At 33.4% G+C, this 16,196-nt stretch overlaps 1 long non-coding RNA gene across 1 annotated transcript; it reads right to left on the reverse strand.

The window, feature by feature from the left end:
• Window positions 1-7,904: 7,904 nt before the first annotated feature.
• On the reverse strand, window positions 7,905-9,875 carry LOC123552506 (uncharacterized). The gene is made up of 2 exons (XR_006686623.2): window positions 9,544-9,875; window positions 7,905-8,750 (listed from the first exon to the last, which is right to left on the reverse strand). It is a non-coding gene; the product is annotated as an uncharacterized LOC123552506 (long non-coding RNA).
• Window positions 9,876-16,196: the final 6,321 nt, after the last annotated feature.

Consider the following 16,196-nt stretch of genomic DNA (forward strand, 5'->3'; position numbering starts at 1 on the left):
GGGGGCGTGAGAGGTGTTGCACATTGCATTACCTCTCATGAACAGACTCAATCCCGAGTCTGCTATTATTCTTCTTGGTTGCATTCTTTGATTCCAAAGGATCTTTTTACAGATTTTATTATTGTACAGTAAAAATAATGTGTTTTATAACGGTACTTCATTTTATTATTGGCTTGTTAAAAGTTAATTTTTTACCATATGTAAGTTGACAGAATCATAGGAACCATGTTTTGAGGGGAAATCAAACACAAATGAATAAATCCTACATGTTTTTGTTGTGAAAAAAGTATAATATTGTGTCTAAAACAGTTTTCATTTTCACTCAATTGTGTAATTGCAAGGGAAGTAAACTAATAGATATCTCTGCTTATAAGTACTAGCCCAAGGCAAGAGTTGTCATTCTTTGTGGATCACAACTTTAAATTAAAAATTAAGTAAATTTATGTTCTCTTATGAAATAAATTGTTTTAATTTTGGTGGGTATCGTCTTGTCTAACATAACACCTCACTGCTAATCTGCACCTGTATTTGTATTTATAGTCGTATCGGTTCAAATACTAGTCTGACAAGTTTTAATCCCACGGGATTTTCATGGGCAAATTTAGTGCAGTGACAAGTACATTCTTTATCGGAAATCCGTAGAGGACAGATCGTTTACAAAAATTTAAAGAAGATTACGAGGGAAAAAACTGCAGCGCTACTGTTTTGAGAATTCACAATTGAGATGAGTATACATTATATATTTTCTTTAGATGTCCCGCACTTATATTTTTGATTGCTGAACTTTCTGTTTTTTACGGCATTTGAATATGTCCTCTGGAAAAGTAATGGAGACACGTGTTCATCGTACAATCAGCAAGATACGGGTTTAAATTTGGGTTTTATTCAATCACTGACTGAAATCAGTCCTGAAGTGAATTTTTAGTAAAAATTAACAGACATAGTGAGCTGACAAAACACGGGTTTTGGTCGAGCGTTTTTTTTTTTTTTGTTTGCATGTACATCCCGCAAAAAATGCAGTACGATTAGTTTCCTGAAACATTATTCTCGGTCATTATTATTTATGGACTTTAATCATATGTACAATATGCATGTACTGGTTTCACCCGAGGTGCATTGAGGTTTATGCATTTCTAACGTACATTGTTGCGGAAATATTTTGTAACATGATTCAGTATCGCTGGGATTAATCAAAGAATTTTGCTTTGTAGCCTAATATAATTTAAAAAAAAAAAAAAAAAAAATACAAATATTATGTCTTTTAAATCAAATAGAAATATACATTTGGTTGTTTTTTACCAATTGTCAAAATTCTACTTTAAATATCTTGCTTCAAATGATAAAAAGCATGCTGCATAGTCTAGTACAGCTTAACAGATCCGATGAAAAAGGAGCGACATACAATTAATTGGTTCCATGCCGTTTTCAACAGTTTTTCAGTCAGATGGTTGAAGTGTTCGTAGAGACTGCACATAGGAAAATTGGTATGTAAAGGTAATGTAAGCTTACGCTTTTTACGTGTCCAGGAACGAAATTGGCTATATTAACTTGATTAGCTATACTGGCAAGAGAGCGTTCCATTTGGGTTCGTACCATGGCATGAAACATTAACAGCTGACAAGAAAGATACGTGTATATTGGATGTTTTCATAATGTAACATATTTGTTAGCTGCTGTTTGTTAGATATCGAAAGCTGTTGTAATGTATAACAGTAAATGGTAAGTGATGCTTATGAAAATTAATAACATACTGTCACAATTCTAAGTCGTAGAAATATTTCTTAAAGCACGAAAGCGTCATTTTTAAAATAATCAAAAAATTTTCACGGATTTATAGATATATTTTTAAATTTCCCATTGTAATGAAATTACAAAGCTTTTTCAGAACTGTTAAACAATATAATGCGGACATGTTCGAAGTAAGGTAAGATGTGCTTTTCAAACTTAAGTCTGGTTACTGTTTCTGGGAGCATTTTACAGAAGAATAAAATCCAGCTAAACAACGAAACTTATGGAGAAGGGTGCTATAGAAATAAAAACACAAACATTCTGACTAAATGGAATAAGCCACACTATACTTGGGAGTGCCACGAGTGATTTCCCATGAACCAAGTTAATCGAACCGAATCTGCTAATACTTTGCATGGTTCCGTTCTGCAAAAGATTATCATATACAAGGACTTATATATTAAATTAATACAGATTATTGTTATATTTTGAACAATATTCAGCTTTAAATGTATTTCTTAATGACTAAAATACGGATTTGGGTTATCAATTTTGTTACACGCTAATGAAATGCATACACATTATTTTAGACGCAGTTCTAGCCTGTACGCTTTGTTGCGGAAAATCCATTACGTCAGCAACTGTAACACCAGCATTAACACGGTCGCCCTCTGGTAAAAGGGGGCTGCAGAAATCTAATGTCGTCAACCGGCTATCTCCTAATGCTTTAAACAGTTTAGCTATAGAAGCGGCGGGGCATGGTCGGGATGGGCAGCTATTGGGACACCTCGTGTTGAAAGGTAACTACTGTACCTGGTTAATTTTATTAGATCCGATTTATCTAGGTCCGTTGCATGCATTACTTAACTGCCTGCATGTAAAAAATAAGTTATAAAAATGCATTGATAGGGAAAACGAAATAATCAAAAAATATCGAAAATAGGTGTAAAACAGAATTGAATAAATTATGAAATAATGTTAATAATAATAATATAATTTATATAACAATAATGAAAATGAATAATAATTTCAATAATATGAATGCAAAGACGACGTCACAGGAAACTGTTCAAGCATATTCTGTTTATGACGTAACAAGTCAGTGGCAGTGGGACTCTCTATTGAAAGTCTTATGGCTATTGGTTCATATTCGTCCGCCGTCCGTCCGTTCGTCTGATGTTCGTTCAAAATAAATAGATAATACATTTTGACTGAAACCTCAGCAAAAGGTTTCATGATGACCCTGGCTTATAGTAATCAAAACTATTGGGAATATATGTACATGTACCTGAATGAATTGAAAACATTTAAAGATATACAATATGTAAAAATGCAGCGAGTTTCATAGTTTTTGATACATTTTAAAAAATTAAGGTACAAAGCAAAAAGGTAATTCTAGCTCTAGACTTTAACTGTTTGTCAATGCCCTTTCTGTACCTATTGATAAACGTGTATTCACTGCATACCTCGTTTTTGGCGAATTTTTTTTTCCCATAAAATGTTGAGTGGCCCTCAATACACGTAATGGCTTTCGGTATGGCATATTGTAAATCTTATTAGTACTAAGATCTAAAATGCTTTACATACGTTAAATCTATAGTTATCACTTATTGTCATAGAGATCGGTGAGAGCATCTTTGCCTCGTTCGCATTAGTGCGAAGTACTAAAACCCTACAATTTCCTATTAGGTCTGGTATTTTTCTGCGCTTATTTTTAAATATTTTTTCTGCACCTTCGCGCTGCTATGTTGCTTCCAGGCATTTTGGCGGGAGCTTTGTCTTTCATTTTTTCTCATCATTTTCATATATACCATGCTATATATTTACAATATGCCATAATTTTCATTTGAAAATTTACAATAAAGTCACGGCCTTATCCCACAAAATTTTGTTTTGTTTTTGCTATATTACTTGGTACATTCACCTTTGTCTTAGAACCGAGAAACTCCCTTATGCAGTCAGACCCGACTGTAGACAGCCTCCAAAAAATATAACCTGCTTACTATGGTCACACGTCACCTGTCTTGAGAAAATATATGTTTCACAATAACCGGCATTTTCAGTCCCGAAGGGAGGTTCTGCAGCCGGGTTAAACTGTATATATATATATAAATACCCTAGCACCCACCAAAAAAATTAAGTAAATTTATTTTTCTCTTATGAAATAAATTGTTTTTAATTTTGGTGGGTATCGTCTTGTCTAACATAACACCTCACTGCTAATCTGCACCTGTATTTGTATTTATAGTCGTATCGGTTCAAATACTAGTCTGACAAGTTTTAATCCCACGGGATTTTCATGGGCAAATTTAGGGGCAGTGACAAGAAACATTCTTTATCGGAAATCCGTAGAGGACAGATCGTTTACAAAAATTCCCTCCCACCCTTCCCATTACAGTAACTTTGTTTTTTTTTAACATATTTCTGCCGTCAAGTTTAATCTGTTTCAGGGTCACAATGGTGAATCATACTGCTAAACCCTGCCAAAAAATGTACTACTGCCCAAAAAATGTCACGCCTTCTGTAATCTAGGGTATATTAGAGAACAAACTCTTTACAGTGTGTGTGTAAAACTCAATTTTGCTAGTATGCTTCTGTTGGTACATTTAATCATCATGGAACAATACGGTTGAATAAAACCGCTTGATTTTTAACTGCATGTATTCATTTATAAACATTCCGAATGTTACTATCTTTTTCTTTTTGGTACTTTGTTTGTTGTTTTCTGTTAAATTTGTTTTGAATTTAAGCACGAATATACATGTATTAGTGCGGGTTTACTACACAAAGCGATAGCTGCAGGTTTCGCCAAATTCTGGCATTGTATTTGCAGAAATATGAGGAGATGGTCTTAATGTCATTTATTCTGTAAAAAACAACAACAAACAAACATAATTGAAATATTTTTGTAGGACATCGTTTGTACATCGATTTATAATTTGATGACAGCTCATGAACATTACCCCAATTTTTCGTGTTGTTTTGTTCTGTTTGGCACATTTATTTTATCTACTAAAACATTGATGATAGTAAATACTCGGAAGCAGGGGTGGAGAGAGCCTTTTCGCTGGTCAGAGCCCCGATTCTCCCCTACCTCCCCCTCTTATATAAAAATATCATAAAAAATTTGAAAAGAGTTAGGGTTGGGGCAGCCGGCTCGCAGCATACGATTAACCTGTCTTTCTGGGTAGTTTTAGATGAAATTAAAACAAAACAATAATAATTATAATATAAAAAAGCGTAAAGATTAAGATAACATGAACAAATATTTGTCATATTACATATGAATTGTCCATTCTGTATTCTGTCTTATGCATATGTTCATAAATAGTCTGGTATATTTTTTTGTTTCTTTCGGCATATTGATTGCTAAGTACATGCATATTTGGAAAGAATTATGATATTTCTGTCTATATATATTTCGAAGGCGTTCTATTGATGCATTGTGTTATTGGGATATTGATTGTTATATGAACAGTAGTTAACCACCATCTTTGAAACCAGTTTAAGTTGTTTGTTTGGTATTAGTTATATAGTAAAGGAAAGAAATAAGGCGTGTATGCGTATATAAACTTGATTTTATTAGTGAACTTACATTTTTTGCATTGATCTGATTTCATCAATTTAGAATTATTTTATTGTCGTGACTTAAATGGCGCTTACAAATTGTAATCTTTATTTGGTGTACAGTAAAGAAAGTCTTCTTTATTAAAATGTTTGGCTCAAGTCAATTCTAATTTCATTTTAATTTTTGTCTGTGTTGTGAGCAATATTAGTGATCCACAAAACATTTTTTTCTTGTATACTACGGCAGTATCAAAATAAAAGCTCACTTGTCTAGGTTGACCTTCTCGTATCTGCAACCTCGCGCTCGGTTGGTCATCTCTTATATTGGTGTTATTGGGGGGGCGCTCTTTAACCGTTAGAGGGGGCCTTGTACCATGTGGTCGGCCATTCACCCGGTCCTGGATTGACTGTGTCTTATATAAACAGGGTTATTCAACTTATCGGCCCCTACGATTATTAGTGATCAGTCGAAAGTTGCATTTGTTATAGTACGTGTAGGTCCGTACATAATTTTATAAAATTTTTGGATCACTTTTTCTACAAACCTCTAACACATGGATTATGTTGAAACAGACATGTAAATCACCCCTGTTTTCTTACGTTTCCATCTGCTGGTTAGCTCAGTCAATCGCTTGGATGGATTATATTATTATTGTAGCATAGATTGCTATAACCATTCCCTCGCAAACCGTCCGTTTGTTTATATATTACATTGAAACAATTTTTCAATATTTTTAATATTTTGTGCGTTGTTGCTGAAGACTTTCTTGACTTACATCAGATTTTTATTTTGATCTTGGTGTTATGTTTCATTTAGCATTTACTTAATCTAGAAGAATATTTTTGTTGATATATCATCTCATGTTTATAGAGATCGTGAGAGCATCTTTGCCTCGTTTCGCATTAGTGCGAAGTACTAAAAACCTACAATTTCCTATTAGGTCTGGTATGTTTCTGCGCTTATTTTCATAGTTTCTGCACCTTCGCGCTGCTATGTTGCTTCCAGGCATTTTAACTGGAGCTTTGTCTTTCATATTTTCTCATCATTTTTCATATATACCATGCTATAATTTACAATATGCCATAATTTTCATTTGAAAATTTACAATAAAGTCACGGCCTTATCCCAAATAATTTTGTTTTGTTTTGCTATATTACTTGGTACATTCACCTTTGTCTTAGAACCGATGAACCCCCTTATGCAGTCAGACCCGTACTGTAGACAGCCTCCCAAAAAAAAATAACCTGCTTACTAGGTCACACGTCACCTGTCTGAGAAAATATATGTTTTCACAAATACCGGCATTTTTCAGTCCCGAAGGGAGGTTCTGCAGCCGGGGTTGACTGTATATATATATATAAATACCCTAGCACCCACCAATAAATTAAAACTTCTGTTATTGATATTAACAAAACTATAATAAATTTCACATTTGTGAAATCATTTTTGGTTATTTCAAGGACTTGGAACTCAATTTCTAGACTTTATTTAATGTATTACTATCATTGAAAATTCTAGGGTCTATCTCTATTCACTGTAGTTACTTAATGTCGAATACACATTTGATGAAATGTTAGAATAAGATTACACATATTGAATTGAGCTGTAAATATCTTCTTAATCAGACAACTTATTTGGAGGTAATACCAGAAGATACGTTTAAAATGTAAATGACTATAACTTGAAAACGAGTTATAGTCAACGAGACATATGCTTATGAGCTAAATGTGTTCTAATTACGTTACAGTTCAAACCGATTAAAATACCAATCTTAGTTAGAAAAATATATAATCACGTACTTACCTACCTACCTACCAACCCACCTAGTGTAAAATACATGATTAGGTTAAGATCAACACCTTTATTAACTCGACTCTTCGAAGAATAGTCCAGGCTATTCTACTCATCATGGCGTCGGCGTCACACCTTGGTTAAAGTTATAAAGCTATCATTTAAAGGTGTTTTATAAGATTTTGGACAACTAATGAATTTCTTAAAATCTGTAAAAGCTAAGCATGTACACTTATATATGTTCACTGATTTTTAATATATGTTAGATTTTCAATGGAAGTATCTTAAAATTGTAAAAAATTGATTTTCCTATCCTGGTTGCCCAAACCATGATAGCGCTATTTAAGCAAAAGTATAAATTTAATAAATATATTGTGCCTTAGAAATAATATACATATAAGCACTACTGTATTTAATTTGTCAAATATTTGTATTGACAAGTATATATTTTGCTGAAACTCATTAGAAATTTAAGTTTATAAAATAATAATTGCCTCCCTTCGCCTATCTTGCTTGCGCAACCAAAATTATATTGAAATCTAAAGGAATACTCCACTTTTTGAATAATTTTATATAAAAGGAAAGTAATTACAAAACTTCATGAAAATTAATACAATATACATTTTGAGTATGAATCTAACTCTATGTAATGGGTCTGTCTTTTCCTTACAGAATATATAAAATTAAAAATATATCAAACTGTTGCTCGAATGTGATTGACCACCTATAAAGGTATATAGCTTTTACACTTATTTTCCTTTTTTTCTAGGTCAAAAACCAGCCTCAATGGGTCAAGTTCAATAACTCTTACATGTAACGTAGGTTTGAATTTATTCTCCTGTATTATACACTTGTATTAACATTGAGAAAAGCTTTTCATGTAAATAGAATTAGCAACAAACATGTTTTCTTTTTTAATTTTCCTTAATTGACAACAATCGTTTTGTTAAATAAAGCCAGCTATTGCATCCGGATAGTTTTAAATACAAACTTATAGCCGCCATTTATGTCCAATCATAATTTGTGTTGCAAAAGGATTAGTTCCAGTTCTGTCATCGGCATTTTACACCACATATTTTCACAGCATTTACTTAAACATTATCTACACATCTCGGTCAATTTTTTTTGTAAATTCTATTAATTATTCCTGCAGCTATATCCTATGCGCAAGCACATCTCGGTCATTTTTTTTGTAAATTCTATTAATTATTCCTGCAGCTATATCCTATGCGCAAGCAAATCTCGGTCAATATTTTTTGGAAATTCTATTTATTATTCCTGCAGCTATATCCTATGCGCAAGCACATCTAAATGTAATCAGTCTCTCCTTATAGTTGCATGGGAACATATTTGTCGTTCTTAACTTAAATCGGTCTCTAAAGCTGTATTGTTCGACTGATCTGGTAGAGAAGGTGCGGGATTTCCTATAATGTAAGGACTACGGCATCGACACGTTCTGCCTATTCGTACACAGCTAAAACTGGGTCTCCTTGTACACCCATTATTGATGCATCGGTATCCTCGACGTTCACATAATTGACTAGTTACTAAAACAAACTCGCTCATAAGTATTGCTGTCAATAGTAGATAAATCAATCTTATAGCCATATTCACTCTCTTTTTTAGTCGATTCTAATTTCAAATCTTCTGACCTTTGATTCACCTGTAAATGAAAGAAGAAAATGCTATGAACAATTTATTTTTGAAATGGGAAAATTATATTTTCCAGTGCTTTCACTTTTTCATATATCGTCTCAGAGTTTAATTTTGTATGAATTTTCTTTGAGAATGATATTTAAATGGTTCACCAAATTACTAAAGTTGCTTAACAGCTTATTATAATTGTCCCGTATTATATTTTTTTCATGTACCCTACAAACTATCAAGAGTAAGACCGGATTCATAAACACAGTTCCATTAATTTCTAATCTAAATTAAAACGATTCATATCTGTAGCCAGAGACTTTAAATGTCCTAAACTACGATGATTTTTAAACCAGTATTATATCTGACACGGTAAGTGCGACGTCACATTATCCTTTGGCCCGCGTGACCCTGAATAACAATGACAAAGTTCTTTTAGCTCGCCCGCTTAGCTCAATAGGAAGAGCGCAGATCTACGGATCGCGGGGCTGTGAGTTCAATCACAGGGCGAGACGTGTGTATTATGTGATGTTTTGATAAAAGACATTGTGTCCGAAATCATTCGAGCTCCACCTCTGATTCATGTGCGGAAGTTGGCAGTTACTTGTGGAGAACAGGTTTGTACTGGTACAGAATCCAGGATCACCGGTTAGGTTAACTGCCCGCGTTACATAACTGAAATACTGTTGAAAAACGACTTTGAACCCTTAGAAAAGAAACAAACTTCCCTAAGCATGATATTTGAAAAACTACTTTTCGACCTTATGGATATTTCAAAGTGCGTTGTAAATAATTATTGAAAATTTTCTTACCTTGGCTTTAATGCGTATTCCTGTAAAACTTTGTGTTTTGTGGAATTTATAATGATTGTGAGTCCTTTATATATCATACATCACACTTTTATATAATATATAATTCGCTTGACCTAATGTACCATTTCCTGGACATCTTATTGGAACACTCTGATTGACGCTATAAATAAGTAAATTACATCCTGTTTTCGCAATTGTTTCATGACAGGCAACGCATTATGTGTATATCAACATATTTTTCTATAAAATAGTAAATAAGAATTCATTTCCTGTACTGCATAATGGAAACACGCAGGAGTGTCACGTCAGTCAATTTTCAAATTGCTCTTCATTTTTATTCTAACATTATTCTGAATATTTTATATTGAATTGAGTTCATTTGATTTTGAGAGATCTTGACGTAATAACAAACGCTAGTTGTATCATCTACATGCGTCTATTCTACCTTCTTACATAATCTACATGCGTCTATTCTACTTTCTTATTTAATAATCTTTATGCGTCTATTCTACTTTCTTATATAATCTACGTGCGTCTATTCTACTATCTTATATAATGTACATGCGTCTATTCTACTTTCTTATATATTCTACAAGCGTCTGTTCTACTTACTTGTATAATCTACATGCGTCTTTTCTACTTTCTTAATCTTTGTGTACCGGGTGCTAAACTAATTTACATATGATTACCAACAGTTGTGTATACGTAATTTAAAGTCAAGTCACTGATGACAGATCAATATTTCTTCGATGTTTTATCAGGCCATTGATGATACACTTAGTGTCAGGATGAAAATGAATTGCGCAACACCTGTTGAGTTTCCATTTTATGCTGATGCTAATCCTGTAAAGATTGCGACGGATACTTGCTGACATTGTGCAGACACCGGTAATGGAAATGATCCTCTGAAAACGCAGATAATTGTTCTGCATTGTGTTCTGCCTTGGGAAATAAGTGCCAAAAAGAACTCCTATCAAAACATAGAAATTTAGACAGATAACATGGTTGTAACGTTGTTTCTATGATGTCAAATGAGTTTTGTTAGACAGTCAGTTTTAATTGATCTGACCACTGAAAATATCCACATTTAAAGACATGGACATCTTCCGATATACTAGTCATTTGTGAAACCATTGTCTAAGTTTTAATCACATATCTGATATCAATTTCAAAGCGACTTGTGTTTTAAATAGATATCAAATCTAATCATATAGTTACCTTGTTCTAACAAAATTCGGCAGAAAGCTAGACTTAGTACGGTGTCTGCAAGCTTGAAAACTTATAAAATGATTCTGTCATTGTTGTACAGAAAAATAATGTGTTTTATAACGTTACGAAAAAGAGAAATACTCTTCTTCGTCAAGATATTAAATTTCTTTTCAATGTGAGTAAAACCACGTGTATCTGACCCACATGATTGTTCTTATTTTGTGTATTGGTATTTTTAGACACGCATTCAGTTTTCTCGTGATTTTATGCAACAACTAATTACACTGTTGAACTAATATAAAGTTTGAATGATTTTATTTGTATTTGTTTTTGATGTAACCAATATTTGTTGTAACAGGATAGTCAATCTTTATTTCTGAGACTCCCATCTACTTCCAGAAATTGGGATTCCACAGCAGAGTACATCTATATATGTATGTATGTCTGTGTACAAGGTATCATGTAAAAAAAAAGGTGAAAGGTTCTACAGACTACGTGCATATCTACTGTAGTATGGTTAAGTCAAGAGAAAATAAACATGTTAAAAATAATTTAAAGCAACTGCGCAATGGTATATATATCATTATATAATATATATATTATAATTAAAAAAGATATAATTATGCACCTACCTACCAACCCACCCGGTGTAAAACACATGATTAGGTTAATATGAAACACCCTTATTAACTCGACTATTCGAAGAATAGTCTAGGCTATTCTACGCACCCTGGCATCGGCGTCACACCTTAGTTAAAGCATTGCATGCAAGTACATAAAGCTATCATTTCAAGGTGGTTAATCAGAATTTGGTAAACTAATGAATTTGTTCAAAACTTTAACAGTTAAGCATTTACACTTATATGTGTTCACTGATTTCCTAATACATATATTTTCATTGAAGTATTTTTTAAAGTTTGATTTTCCAGTCCTGGTTGCCCAACCAAGATAGCGGTATTTTAGCATAAGTATAAATTTAATAAATGTATTTTGCCTAAGGAGTAATATGAATATAAGCACTATTGTAATTCAGATATGTGCATTGTCAAGTATATACTTTGCTAAAACTCATTAGAAATGCAAGTTTAAAAAATTATAATACCCCATTCGCATATCTCGCTTGAGCAACCAAGATAGATTGAAACTAGTTGAATTTAAAAGCTACATGCTGTTTTAAAACTTGTTTTTTGTTTCAGGTAGTTTACATATCACAATGTTAATTTTATCAAATGCAAATGTAAAACTAGAAATTATATTGAAACCTAAAGAAATTCTCCACTTTTTGAATACTTTTATGTTAAAGGGGGGTAATTACAAAATTTCTTGAGAATCCTGGTTAAAGTTATGTATGCAAGTTACTATCTCCAGACCTAATGTAGATATTGAATGGAAACTTCACATGTGTCTTCGGGGTTATATAACTAGATGAAAGCATCAAGTCCCGTAACTCTGACATGTATTTTGGCCAAATTCTGTCCCCCTTTAAGACTAAGAAAAATTCTGTTTAGATTTTTGCATGCAAGTACATATAGCTATTATTTAAAGACATATAGCTTACCAACCTCACAAGGTCAAGTCCCATAACTCTGACATATATTTTTGCCAAATTATGTCCCATTTTGCACTTAAAAAACCCTGGTTAAAGTTTTGCACACAAGTTACTATCTCCAAAACTAATGCAGATATTGATTTGAAACTTCACATTTTTCTTTATAAAACTAGGTCATAGCACCAAGTCCCATCACTGACGTGTCTTTTTGCAAACGTATATCCCCTTTTGAACTTAAAATTTCTGGCTAAAGAGACTGAGGTCATGTAGATCTTTTGAAGCTGAATTTGGGTATTGTAGAAAATAATAAAGTTTGTACAAAATTTAGAAGGATTCTTTCTCAAAGATATACTTCTGTTGGTCTCCGGCATTTGGCGCAGTTAAAAGGGAAACCAGCCCAAAATGCAGTATGGGTTTTTGCTAACGCATTGCATGTGTCAACTAACGATAAGGTCTTAGCAATCCTCCTCCTCTAGTGTAACTGATTATACTGCAGACTTTGATGTAACCATAGTAACCAGTTAATTCGATATCACTTTGCAAGTATTTGGTCTGTTTGTTATATAATTATCTCGTTGTGCATTTGTAATATGATTAAATCTTAACATATCACATTACTGCCCCAATAGTATTATGTTTTCAGTAGTAAGTCAATATTAGATTTTTAGAATAAATGTTATGCATGTACTATTTAATGAGCCTTGAAATAGAATGTCATCTCTATGTTTTAAGTATTGAGTCAGTATTTGCATTATTAGATGGTAGAAATTTTATGCAACGTTTACTTCATTTCATACTTCATTGTCTTAAAATGTGAACTTTATTATGATACATGTTAGAATTTTGTGAAGTACCATTTTCTAAATATCATTCCTTTCTATCTATTATTTCTATAATTCATAACTCCAGTTTATCAATTATCTATTCAGGCATTTCATTTTTTCACTGAGTACTTTTCATGTCACATTTAAGCAGAATATTTCTTGCCCTCTTATAGTCTTTTGAAGTAACATAAAAAATTGTAGACTCCATACTGTCAGAAGAATATGAGAACCAGATTGATATTATGAAAGTCTAAAAAGACTCAATCAAACCGAGTCTGCTATTATTCTTCTTGGTTGCATTCCTTGCTTCCAAAGGATCTTTTTACAGATTTTATTTATAAACAATATGCTCAGTCATGTTCTGTAAGTATATTCATATTCATCATTGTCTCTCATTATTGTTGTTTTTATGTTATAATTGTAGATCCTCCAATTGTCAGACATTTCTATAGAATACCATGTTATTTTCGAACGAGTGTATTTGATATAGTTTCGCTGGTATATTGTGTTGCTATTTGACTGATATAAAAGATTTTCTTTACCAAGAGAGGTTACTCTTGTGATCTTATTAATCTTCTCACACATTTAAGATGCCATTAAGCTCTCAGGAGTTGTTTCCCTTCTTTCTAAAGGAAATCTGTACATAATTGACTGGACATAGAATCTTGATGCCATTGCTTATTGTTAATGGAATACATATACATGTACAAATTTCTAGTTAGCAAATTTCTAGTTAAGCTTGAGATTTAACATATATTTCTCCATTATCTTTGTGAAAGCAATTATTTTACATATATATCTTGGTCAATTTGGTTTTCATGTCTAATACCGGCTGAAGTATGGATCCATGTTGGGATACATGCGTATGTTTGTAACTGCAATTTTGGCAGTTAGTTTTTGCAAACATGTGTTTAAAGGATAAGCGTACTTTGGTAATATCATACGCCTGTATGGTTTTGCAACAGATTATTCACCGTTCATACACATGATTGTCTTTTACAAATTGTAGTTAACTTTCTTTTGCTGTTCATATAGTTTACTACTTTAGAGTAAGTTTACTAATTTAACTGATGAATTGATTAAATCATTATGCTTTATAGTCATATTTATTCAGGTATTTTGTAAGTTTCTAAACTTTCAACAGATCTTGTTCTGTTATAAGTGAAGAATAATCATTGTTGAGACGTTGTCCAGTATATCTGTTTGTCCTTGATTTGGCGCCAGCTTTGGACGTTTGTGTGTCTGTATGTGCATGCTCCCTTGGCCAACATGTTGATAGACATTTCTTCCCTCATTTCGACAAACTTTGCAACTTAACGTTTTCAATTTACTTGATATGTGTTGACAGAATTAACCCACTGATCAAAAATTGAAAAACTTGTTGTATATTTTGGTAGAGAGTAGATGGATTTTGTTGAATATCAAGCGTTAGTGCTGATCCGATTAAATTTAGCACTGTACTGGTCAAATTTTGTTGGTGTAGATTTTCGCTATTCAAACGTGCCAGAAATGAAAGTAAAACGGAGATAATATTAATTCAGTTTTACCAGTATTTCTCCACTCACTACCCACTGACAGCCAGAAATACATCAGTAATACTCCTTCTTCTGGGACAACAATTCAAATAGTCGAGCATATGCTGTCTTACGGACAGCTCTTGATTTTAATATATATACTGGCTCGCATTACGAAATGATTTTACTATGACAGCTATCTAAAACGTCGAACATCTCCAATTCCTGTCTCCCACCTTTTTCCTTCAATTACAAAATGCAAGCCAGCAAACTAAAAACAAGACAAAATGGCGATGCGTTTTTTCTTTGTTTTTTTTTTCTTTGAAAAGTGACCGATCGAATGCTGGCTTACAAAAGCCATATTGCCCCATAAGCCGCGATCATTTTTAATGAACTAATAGAGCTCAATGACACTCAAAGGACCAATCTATCGCAAGTAGAATATTCGGCAATCGCTTCTCCCTTATTGCAGAAATGACCTTAACAGTTTGGGTAACTAAGCCAGTAGAGCACTTAGAAGCCTGCGTATTTGAAACAAATGCCTTTAGGATCCCAATACATGAAATAATTTAGGGACTGGAAATATGTTTATATTCATTTTTAGGCAGAATGATTCAAATTGCTTAGATAAATCACTCGACACCATTCCTGATGATATCTATCGCCGTGAGTGTATGAAAGTGGGAAAACCTGTTTCCTTTTTGATGCTGAGCGCTAAGCACATTTTCGACCGAATTACGGTGAATTGCTACATAATAACATTAACCCATATTCGAAAAATGAATTTAATGACCTGTTTTACCCGAAAACACGCGTAAATGAGATAAAATACTGCAAACCAAACGTAATAAAGGCAAGAAAACGTATGATCAAATGTTTGTGTCGGACAGAACATCTAGAAAATCAGAACTTGGAGTCAGTAAGAACCTTCCTTGCGAATCATGTGGTGTCAGGCAGAACGTTTGTGGTTTACCCATCCGACTTGAACACCTCGTATTTTCGGAAGTAATGGAGATTTCGCCGGGATGTTTGGATCTGCTGCGTAAAACCCCGACTAATTGGTTTCTTTCATATTACACAGATATCTCAAAATTGTTCATTTCTCATTCGGTAAATTTGTACAAAACCATCTTTATAGAATAAAACAAAGCCTGATTTATCAGTAAATAAAACTGCCACCCAGTCCGCTTTGGTCATCCGTAAGAAACGAGGAGCCCAATATAAAAGGGTTTGTTTGTGCTGATCAGTTAAGATTGTCCCATAAAATGGGTTCTGCAGCGCACAACATTTTCCCTCAAACTTCTTCGCACAGTCTGAGCGCTGATAGGGCGACCATGCGTTCCAACTTTTACCCTTGATGTATCAGTAGCTCGGCGTCGCCAGTGCCTTTGAATGTGTATATTCAGAATGTGTCTGTCCTGGTTTCTGGTAGTAACACGTCCTCTGGGTTGGCTGGGCAGGTCACGGACAGAGCCTTTCGTTCTGTATTTACGCAACAGACATATTACTGAGGTGCGGTGCACGTTCAGCATTCTTGCAACCGGAAAGAGTATGGAA

Source organism: Mercenaria mercenaria, chromosome 4 (assembly GCF_021730395.1).
Source record: "Mercenaria mercenaria strain notata chromosome 4, MADL_Memer_1, whole genome shotgun sequence".
NCBI classification, from domain to species: domain Eukaryota; kingdom Metazoa; phylum Mollusca; class Bivalvia; order Venerida; family Veneridae; genus Mercenaria; species Mercenaria mercenaria.